Here is a 12,426-nt window from a genome sequence, read left to right as displayed (position 1 = left end):
AGAATCATTGTATAGAAAATACGACAAAGTGGGCTGTACCAGTCGAGATCTTATAAAAATGGGATATCGCATCCTAAATTTATTGTTTATAGGGCTAATAAAGTAAGGTACAATCCATATAAAGTCATTATTCCTTTGAATTGACTAATTATTAAATGTTATCAATTTACCACTAGTGAGATTTGTGCATATTGTAAATTTCGGTGCTTTTGTCATTAATTTGTTTCTTATGTAATTTATTTGTTTCTGGGGTCATTAGTTTGTTTCTTTTATAATAAGTACATCAATATCTTATATCAGGGGTAAGGTCCAGGGCTCAAAAACATGTTTACCCCGCTGCATTCTGTATGCATCTTTCCAAAGCTATGAACTTATAAATCAGTGGTTGTCGTTGCTTGCTGTTTGCCATATTTGTATTTCATTCATTTTTATAGTATATGGCTTTGGTTTCTTCGTTTGAATTGTTTCACATTTTTACAACCTACAATACGGTATACGTTTTGCTGATTGTTGATGTCAATACGGTGACCTGTAATTGATCCCATATTTTTCTTTTGGATATAGATATAAGAAGATGTGGTATGAGTGTCAATGAGACAGCTCTCCATCTAAGACACAATTTGTAAAAGTTATTATAGGTCCAGGTTCGGCCTTCAACACGGAGACTTGGCTCACACGGAACAGCAAGCTAACAAAGGCCCCAAAAAAGACAAGTGTAAAACCATTCAAACAGGAAAATCAACGGTCTAATCTATAAAAAAAAATATGAGAAAACCGAAACACTTATGAACCACATCAACAAACGACAACCACGGAACAACAGGTTCCTGACTTAGGACAGGTGCAAACACATGCAGCGGGTTTAAACGTTTTAATAGGCGCCAACCTTATCTGAAACAATAGTGTAACATCACAACATAGAAAGACACACTATGAAATATCAATTGAAATTGATTAACTGAATCAAAAGACATATTAACAAAAACAAGTAAGCATACACTGAACGAATAAATTTGATCTATGACACAATGTAAATACAAAATAAAAATATTTTTGTAGTCAAAAGTAAAGTGATATGTGTCTCATTGGTACTCATACCCCATCTATTTACTATTATATATCTACATGTAGTATGTAAGAACGTTAGCATCGTATAAACAATGAATCAAATTGCTTTATTGGGTAATACATGTAATAATACGCACTAGATAAATCCTAACTGACATTGCGTGAAGAAGAAAAAACAATTGATATTGGTCAGGAGTAGTCGATTTATGCAATATGAGGTTTAGCTGTTTTTTCCGTTACCAATCTTATTTGTCAACAGAATCGGGGGAATTCTTCACTTTTGTTTTACGAGGAAATACACCATACATGGATCATCTTTATTTCTATGACATTTACCTAGAATTCCGAACTTTTTTTCTTTATAAACAAGTTTCCTACATTTTTTTCTGTGTATTTTTGTGGAGAAAAATTACCACATTTTTAATTGTGTAAATATCTTTACTGAATACAACTGTAATATTCGGACGAAACAATAGTATTTGTTTATATCAGGGTTATAATATTTTTTTAAATTTTAAATGTAGTGTACATTATACTTGCATTTCAGAACTATTTAAATAATATACTTCTGTACATTTTACGCTTTACGAATTTGACTTTTGCCCTAAGCTACTGAAAACATGAATATAATAAGTCTATACGTTTGATTCCACATGAAAGCCTAGAAGCAATTTCGTTCGTCGGATCCGTCAAAGCAATCTTCGAATCCATCACATTTCAATTTCTTATAGATACACTGCCTGTCAGTAGAACATTCAAACTCCCACCAATTTGTGCAAGTGTTCCACGAGGGATCTGAAATATAAAACAAAGATAATTGAAACTCACATATATATTTTTATGCCTAATTTACAGGACACATGGTAACAATGACTATAGTCACAAAACACATCGACCTTCAGTGAGTGTGTAGAAAAAATGAATCTTATTTCAGCAATTTTTAAGTTTGCTCTTTATATCGAGATAATAATAAACCAAAGGGCACTGACAAAAACAAAATAGCGTACTGGGTGAAAGGGTCACCGAAAGGACAAACTGCAGGCAGAATTTAAGTTCATATTCACTAAATGTTGACATATCTATGATGGGAACCGTTTAAAAGGCTACGAATAGAAACCTGAACACATACAACATTAAACCAACAAAAAATGAGACTAATTGTAGTACCAATGTTTCTCTCATGTGTTTGAGAGAAATGATATATGCTTATTGAAACGCATTGAGGATAGAGTCAGTTATGTTAATCTCAATATACAATCAACATCAAGAAGTGGGTAACAGGCATGATCATATATATATATATATACATAAGAACGTCTGAGTCAGTGACATCTCTACAACAGATGTATCCATCGGATCGCCATCAATGATGGTGATACATGGCTGTGTACATAATGTATATATGTTCCAGACCATATGAGTATTTGGACCGTACGCGTACGGTCCGGACCGTATACGTATACTCGTACGGTCCGACCATACGCGTACGGTCGGACCGTATGAGTATACGCGTACGGTCCAGCTGACCATACCTGTTTTGTGATCATATGGGTTAAATGTTAACAAACATTTATCAAAATCTTTATTTTTAGTTAAACAAATTGTTATTATTACAATTAGATGGATAAAGTGAATAAACGAACAATTAAAATCAAATATTTGTTTAATTTTATATCCGTGAATTCTATTTTGTTACTCTGGCCCAAGATGACACTTGCTTCCACAAGGAACGTCATATATTTTTAACCTTAACATGTTTTGTTAATGCATGTTCCTTTGCCGGCATATATGCATTTTTTGTAAAGTTTCTAAATATTCTAAAACAATTGTCCTCCCACATTATGTTTACTTCGGATAACTTCATTTTCAATGAGCATACCGGGCTGCAATTAATGAATTACTGACATGCTAAGTACAGGAGATTAACAGATTAAATAAGCCTGATTTTTTACAAATAGTTAAAATATTAAGTTTTTATTTCAATAACTATTGAACTTTTTATATTAATTTGAGATATAAGTTATGTTGATCTGTTAAAAGCGAATAAGAAACGAATAAGTAACAGGGTATTATCCGAGCGCTGGAACGGGTACATGCACGCTTATAGAGTCATTTCATCTCCAAGAAGACATTGTTACCACAAGAAACATGGACACAATTGAAAATCCTTTTCTAAAAGGTGCAACGTATATACAACAAACGTATTATAAGTGAATAGGTAACGAATAGGTAACGAATAGGTAACAGGGTATTAACCGAGCGCTGGAACGGGTACATGCGCGCTAATAGGGTCATTTCATCTCTAAGAACACATTATTACCACCAGAGATATGAACACAATTGAAGATCCGTTTCTTAAAGGTGCAACGTACAACAAACGTATTTTAAGCGAATAAGTAACGAATAGGTAACGAATAGGTAACAGGGTATTAACCGAGCGCTGGAACGGGTACATGCATGCTAGTAGGGTCATTTCATCTCTAATTACACATTGTTACCACCAGAGACACGAACACAATCAAAAAACGATTTATTTCAAGGTGCAACGTATACTGCGCATTAAAAGCAAATAAGGAACGAATAAGTAACCGGGTATTATCCGAGCGCTGGAACGGGTACATACGCGCTAATAGGGGTATTTCATCTATAAGAACACATTATTACCACCAGAGATATGAACACAATTGAAGATCCGTTTCTTAAAGGTGCAACGTACAACAAACGTATTTAAAGCGAATAAGTAACGAATAGATAACGAATATGTAACAGGGTATTAACCGAGCGCTAGAACGGGTACATGCATGCTAATAGGGTCATTTCTTCTCTAATTACACATTGTTACCACCAGAGACATGAACACAAGTGAAAATCCTTTTCTAAAAGGTGCAACGTACAACAAACGTATTATACGTGAATAGGTAACGAATAGGTAACAGGGTAGTAACCGAGCGCTGGAACGGGTACATGCACGCTAATAGGGTCATTTCATCTCTAAGAACACATTGTTACCACCAAAGACATGGAAACAATTGAAAATTCTTTTGTAAAAGGTGCAACGTACAACAAACGTATTATAAGTGAATAGGTAACGAATAGGTAACAGGGTATTAACCGAGCGCTGGAACGGGTACATGTACGCTAATAGGGTCATTTCATCTCTAAATACACATTGTTACCACCAGAGACATGGACACAATTGAAAATCCTTTTCTAAAAGGTGCAACGTACAACAAACGTATTAAAAGCGAATAAGTAATGAATATTTAACAGGGTATTATCCGAGCGCTGGAACGGGTACATATGCGCTTATAGAGTTATATCACCTTTAAGAACCCAAATCTACCACCAGAGACAACAAAACAATTGAAAATCATGTTTTAAAAGGTGCAACGTATGATACACGTATTATAAGCGAATTATAAGCGAGTGATGGAACGAATTAAACAAAGTAATAGCATGCTCCGAAACGATGTACACCCTGCTAACATGTTTAACCCAACCACATTATGTTAGTATGTGCCTGTCCCAGACAAGAGCCTGAAATTGAGTAGTTATCGTTTGTTTTTGTGTTACATATGTTGTTTTCCGTTTATTTTTTGTATATGAAATACGGCCGTTAGTTTTGTTGTTTGAATTGTTTGAAATTGTCATGTCTGGGCCTTTTATAGGGGACTACACGGTTTGGGCTATGCTCATTGTTGAAGGCCGTACATTGACCTATATTTGATAGTTTCTGTGTCATTTTGGTCTATTGTGGGGTGTTGTCTCATTGGCAATCATACCACATCTTTTTTTATATGCAAGCGCTAACACGGTGATTTCATCCCTTCGAACCACGATCTATCTTCAAACATACGGACATAAAGCAGGTAAAAGGTAGAACGTATAAAAATCAAGTAAGGAACAAATGAGTATCGAACTTAAAGTAAAAGGAACGGTTGAGCACAAACACATATAAATAGGTCATAAAAAGATAATTTTACCTCAACAAATTTAGAACTATTACCAGATATAAGAGTATAAACAAATAAAAAGGGGGAAGGATATTAAAAATCGAATAAGTAACGAATAAGGAATAGGGAATAAGTAACGAATAGGTAACGATAGGGAATAGGGAATAAGTAACGAATAGGCAACGAATAGGGAATAGGGAATAGGTAACGAATAGGGAATAGGGAATAGGTAACGAATAGGGAATAGGTAATAGGTAACGAATAGGTAACGAATAGGGAATAGGGAATAGGTAACGAATAGGTAACGAATAGGGAATAAGGAATAGGTAACGAATAGGGAATAGGGAATAAGTAACCAACTTGACGTCCATACTTTTATTCGATGGCAACACGACGAGATTACGAGGTCTTCACGAAGTCGTGTTGCCATCGTAAGACCTTCGGGTAGCTTCGTGATTAATTCGTGTAGATATCGTAATGTCAAAACTGCCAGATGGAAACGACGGAAACACGAATGCAATACGATGTTCAAGATGCATTCCCGGTGACATTACGATGGTGAGGATGGTGATACGAACTCAATACGAACCCTCAACATCGGACGCACCTTCGGGGATTTTTTAACATGTTAAAAAATTTAGAACCCTTCCCCAAGTTGTCCCCGAAGGCTAGAAAAAGTTGCCGATGGTTCTACGATGGTAAAAGATGGCACTACGAATAGCCCGATCTGGATACGATCAGTCCCTATTTTGAAAATTTCCATAATCATGTTGCCATCGGCGTAAAAATCGGGACAGTTTGACGCGGACATAAACAAAGGACACAGATAGATTAATGACAAATTTGTGTTTTGGTGATGGTGATGTGTTTGTAGGTCTTACTTTACTGAACATGTTTGCTGTTATAAAGTTCACCTCACTTTATTACCGTATCATCTGTTACAGTAATTATAATTGACAGATCAGCAACTCTCACATGTCTGCACATTCTTAGATAAACATGTAATTAAATAGATCAATTGAAGTTCTTATACACATGTTGTCATTCTGTAGTCTGACCATCAAACGATGTACTTGTTAATAAATTAGTTATAGAAACTGGATTGTATTATTACATAGCAAATATATTACACATTTTGGCGACGAGGAAAAAACTGGATATTAAAATAAATGTGAATTTCTACAAGTGGCAATGCCGACTTACGGGAAATTAGACTCTTTTGATGAATCCGAAGATTGGACACAATATGTAGAACGTATGGAACATTATTTTAATGCTAATGAGATAGACGAAGAAGACCAGAAAAGGGATATTTTCTTAAGTGTATGTGGGAAGAATACCTACAAATTAATAAGGGATTTATTAGCACCAGCCAAACCAGGAACGAAATCATTGGCCGATTTAACAAAACTAGTGAAGGACCACCGAGATCCAGTACCATCAGAAATCATTCAGAGATTTAAATTTAACAGTAGAACAAGACACAGCGATGAGTCAGTGAGGACATTTATTGCAGCACTAAGAAGTCTGACAGAACACTGTAATTATGGTGACACGTTAAACGCGATGTTACGTGACAGGTTAGTCGTCGAGATAAAGAGTGACCGCATACAGAGGAGACTGTTAGCAGAGCCGAATTTAACATTTGAAAAGGCATTGGAAATTGCTACCGCTATGGAGACTGCAGAGAAGAATGCACAGGACATCCAAGCGAGTGGGACAACATTTCAGAAACAAATCAACAAAGTTTCAAAATCATATACAAGAAACAACTCTGGAAATTCGAAACAAGGAGATTGTTACCGGTGTGGAGGAAATCACTTAGCCGCTGAATGCAGGTTCAAGGATGCAAAATGCAACAGTTGTAAAAAGAAAGGACATATCGCAAAGAAATGCCGTAACAAATCTGCCAATGGGAATTTAAGTGAAAATCACAGGGAGTTTAAATCACATTTTAAACCACGTGCTCATTTCATGGAGCAGGATGAAAGTAGTGAAAGTGAAAATGAAGTTTACTCAGTTTTTCATTTTGGAAATAAATCTAATGAGGCATACAAAGTGCAAATCAATGTAAATGAATGTGAAATAGCCATGGAAATAGATACCGGAGCGTCAGTTTCTATCATGAGCGAGGATACTTACAAGGAATACAAGTCGAAATTCAGAATCGAACCGACAAGTGCTAAACTCCGAACATACATGGGAGAGCAGATTCCTGTAATAGGACGTGCAATCGTCAATGTCAATTACAAAAAGGAACGCGCAAAATTACCATTACTAATAGTGAAGCGTAAAGGTCCGAATTTACTTGTCCGAGACTGGTTGAACAAACTCCAACTGGATTGGAAGGATATTTTCTCCGTCGTTGGAAGTGATAATCAATTAAGTGATTTGAATGTGATCTTGGAAGCAAATAAGGAGGTTTTCAAAGATGAACTTGGAACTGTAAAAGGCATGAAAGCCAAGATCTATGTTGATGAGAGTGCCGTACCGAAATATTTCAAGGCTCGCCCTTTACCGTATGCATTGAAGGATAAAGTGGAGATGGAACTTGAACGTCTTGAGAAGGAGGGTCAGATTCAGCAAGTGGAATTTTCCGACTGGGCCGCTCCGATAGTACCTGTAGTTAAGGAGAACGGATCTATTAGAATTTGTGGTGACTACAAGGTAACCGTTAATGCCGTTTCAAAGTTGGATAATTATCCGATTCCTAAAACAGAGGATTTATACGCAACGCTTGGAGGAGGACAAGAATATACAAAATTGGATTTAAATCAAGCATATCAACAAATTGAACTTGATGAGGACAGTAAAAGGTATGTGACTATAAACATGCATAAGGGTTTATTTAGATACAATAGACTTCCTTATGGTGTAGCGTCCAGCCCAGGGATTTTCCAAAGAACACTTGAAAATGTTGTTCAAGGTATAGCCAATGTTTTGGTTCGAGTAGATGATATACTGATAACGGGTAAAACAAGGGAGGAACATCTAAATACTCTTTCTGAGGTATTGTCTAGATTTAAGAGAATCGGAATTCGGTTAAAGAAACAGAAGTGTGTGTTCATGGCCGAAGAAGTTGTTTATTTGGGATTTAAAATAAACAAACACGGAATATATCCAGTGGAAAGTAAAGTTGAGGCGATCGATAAAGCACCAAGTCCGACAAACGTGACAGAACTGAAAGCTTATCTTGGAATGCTGAACTATTACAATAGATTCTTAGCGAATTTGTCTCACTTGTTAAAGCCGTTACATGTACTTCTACAGAAAGACACAAAATGGAGTTGGGAAAAAGAAAAGGAAAAAGCGTTCATAGAGTCAAAACAGCTGTTGAAATCCGCATCAGTACTTGTACATTTCGATCCGAAAAAGAAATTAATATTAGCATGTGATGCATCACCATATGGATTAGGCGCCGTACTTTCGCATAAAATGGACGACGGTAGCGACAAACCAATAGCTTATACATCTCGAACACTTACATCAGCAGAGAAGAATTATTCCGTTCTTGAGAAGGAGAGTCTGGCCATAATATTTGGTATCAAGAAATTTCATCAATATTTGTATGGACACCCCGTTACAATCATAACCGATCACAAGCCGCTCATGGGTTTATTTCGAGAAGATAAACCTATACCTACAATGGCCGCATCTCGAATTCAAAGGTGGACACTGACTTTAGCTGCATATGAGTACACGATTGTATACAAAGAAGAAATGAAGAAAATCAAAGAAGGAACTATCCAGGAAAAGTTGAACCGTTTTCTTTTCAACTACCGTATTACGCCACAAACAACGACAGGACTGGCACCGTCAGAATTGCTAATGAAAAGGAAACTCAAGTCACGTCTAGATTTAGTTTTTCCAAATATCGAGAAGCGAGTTCAGGAGAGACAACAAAAACAGAAACATTATCACGATAAGAAATCTGTGAACAGACAAATTAATGTAGGACAGGGAGTATTTGCCCGAAATTTCGCAATTGGTTCAAAGATTAAATGGATTCCAGGAGAAGTTATAAAACAATCAGGACCGCTTTCATTTCATATTAAATTGCAAGATGGACGTGTCATTCGTAGACATATTGACCACATCAGAGTACGAAACTTCGATTGCACAAACAACGAAAATGAAGAAAAATGTGACAATGACAGTGATTTGTTTGAGCCAGAAATAACTATACCGATAAGTACTCCTGAGTGTTATAAAGTTCACCTCACTTTATTACCGTATCATCTGTTACAGTAATTATAATTGACAGATCAGCAACTCTCACATGTCTGCACATTCTTAGATAAACATGTAATTAAATAGATCAATTGAAGTTCTTATACACATGTTGTCATTCTGTAGTCTGACCATCAAACGATGTACTTGTTATTAAATTAGTTATAGAAACTGGATTGTATTATTACATAGCAAATATATTACAGTAATTATAATTGACAGATCAGCAACTCTCACATGTCTGCACATTCTTAGATAATCATGTAGTTAAATAGATCAATTGAAGTTCTTATAGTCCAGAGGCGGATTTAGGGGGGGCCAGGGGGCCCGGCCCCCCCCCTTTTTGGGGAAAAATTTGGTTGCTTATATAGGGAATCACTGAAGCGTGACTGGAGCGGGCCCCCTCTTAGGTCAGTCAGTGGGCCCCCACTTATGAAAATTTCTGGATCCGCCACATGTTGTCATTCTGTAGTCTGACCATCAAACGATGTACTTGTTAATAAATTAACAAGACCAGTGCGAACATTTTTATTTTTATTTTCATAGTAGGACATTATAGTTTCAGTGCGAACATTTTTTGCTACTTACAATTACCTCTATCTATAATGAACTTGGACCATTATATAGTTACAGTGGAAGATATTTTGTTAAAATTTACAAAAATTTACAAGATTTATGAAAATTATTAAAAATTGACTATAAAGGGCAATCACTCCTTAAGGGGTCAACTGACCATTTTGGTCATGTTGACTTATTTGTAGACATGTTTGCTTGTTACAGTTTATCTCTATCTATAATAATATCTCAAGATAAAAACAAAAAACGGCAAAATTTCCCTAAAATTTACCAAAAAGCAACCCAACAACCGCTTGTCCGATTCGTCTGAAAATTTCAGGGCAGATAGATCTTGACTTGATAAATAATTTAACCCCCATGCCAGATTTGCTCTAAATGATTCGGTTTCAGAGTTATAAGCCAAAATCTACATTTTACCCCATTGTTCTATTTTTAGCCATGGCGGCCATCTTGGTTGGTTGGCCGGGTCACCGGACACATTTTTTAAACTAGATACCCCAATGATGATTGTGGCCTAGTTTGGTTAAATTTTGCCCAGTAGTTTCAGAAGAGAAGATTTTTATAAAAGTTAACGACGACGGACGACGGACGCCAAGTGATGAGAAAAGCTCACTTGGCCCTTTGGCCCATGTGAACTAAAAAGGAGATGTAGTATGATTCCAAATGCGACAATCAAATACCCATCACAGTTCAAATGAAGTAGATGTAAGTAAGTGTAGGTGACTGTACGTACAGCCTGTAACAAAGTTCTGAGAAATTTAAAGCCCATATCGAATAGTTCGCTATAAAAGGCCCCGACTTGAAAAGTGTGAATCAATTCAAACATGAAAACAAACAGCTCTATTCTTAATTAATAGCAAAATAATGTACGAACAACAAATATGACAGAAATGAAAAGTAAAAGAGAGACAAAATATACCGAAGTGACATTCAAACTTGTGAGTCGAGAATAAATTGACAACGCTATGCATAAAAAAAGAAAATGACAAAAAAACAAACAATAGTACAACATACAAAATACACATTTATACATACATACTTATTCCTCGGACTTCTTTTGAATTGAGTTTTACGTATTGCGGTGAACGTTATTGTTTATTCAACATAAGCAGGGTTGAGATCTCTCAAAGCATGTCTAACCCCGCCCGAGGCCGTCTTGAGCCTCTCGCCTTTGTTATTCTTGTTGTGTTTTTTTTTAAATTCCAATTCATTTAGGCAGCAACCATTTGATTTTCGGGGGTGGGGTGGGGGCTATGGATTTTTCTGAAAAAAAAGTTTGTTTCCAGTATATGGAGAAAAAAAAAAGAAAAATTGTTTACGACTTGTCGCTAAAAGAATAGATTGGGTTTTTTTTTGCCGAATCTGGATGATTTTTTTTTAGGTTAGGTCAAACAGCGAGCCAACCCCCACCCCCTTTCATTTCAAAGCTTTAAATAAACTTATGATATGTAATGTAAACAAGCCAATGGTCATTGATATTAATTTTGACGCCATGATTGTTATGAAGTTTTATGTAACGTTATACCTTACCAGAGACATAATTGAATTATATATCTCTGACCGCGGCTTAGTATCCAGATCATTAATTCAGATTCAGCTGATGGTAAATGTCATTTTGTATAATTGGGTTGGTCTGATACTATTATACTAACGATAGTATAATAGTCCCAGGGTTGGTCAATCAATACAGGGACTTTCTATACTATATTGTTGTTATTACGTGTAATTGTCATGCCTTTAGCCCTCTTGTGGGTGTAATTTGTGCTTTAATAAAGAACTATATTAGCTATACACCTTATCGCTATGTGTCCGCCATTAGGAAGCAACCATTTGATTTTCGGGGGGGGGGGGGCTATGGATTTTTTTCCGGACAAACTTTTTTTTCTTTCAATTATAGCATAACATCAGTATAGTGGCAGCTGAGGGTGAAGCAAACAGTTTTTTTTTCTTAGGGTCAAAAACAAACTATTTTTTTCTCCAAAAACTGGAAACAAACTTTTTTCCCAAAAAAATCCCCCCCCCCCCTTTCCCCCAGAAAATCAAATGGTTGCTGCCTTACTTACTGAAAATCACACAGGTTCCCGTAAAATTTTGACGTCATAAAACAAATTTTAACCAAATATCTGACGCCACAAATGAAAAGTGATAGTTGTATGCGTCAAAAGTTCAAGCGGCCGGGTCAGCCGGGATTAGCGATAAGGCACTGGTGTATTAGTATAGAAAGTCCATGGTCAATATTATCGTTATCAGTTAAATAAGTAAATATTCTGCCTTTGACTTATCAATTTCATCAATTGTTCTTGGCAATATTATAAACTTAGTTACAAATTATTTTTTTTTTATATTAGCATATTATTTATATTATCTTTATTTGCAAAACATACATAAACCAATTTTGGTTGTGGCAAATACATTGACAAACAAACATAATGAAACATAATGAAAACTCGACAATATTATAAGAAATATGATAAAAACAGTTACTGTTCTCCTTTCCTCAGTTCTAATGACTCTTTAATAAAAGAAACAACTGCTTTTACATCATTTGGTGTTGATGGATTAAGTATTATCACGAGTTTATCAGTAAAATTAAGTGTAT

The sequence above is a fragment of the Mytilus edulis genome, chromosome 13 (assembly GCF_963676685.1).
Source record: "Mytilus edulis chromosome 13, xbMytEdul2.2, whole genome shotgun sequence".
NCBI classification, from domain to species: Eukaryota; Metazoa; Mollusca; class Bivalvia; order Mytilida; family Mytilidae; genus Mytilus; species Mytilus edulis.
This window is presented reverse-complemented; position numbering follows the sequence as displayed.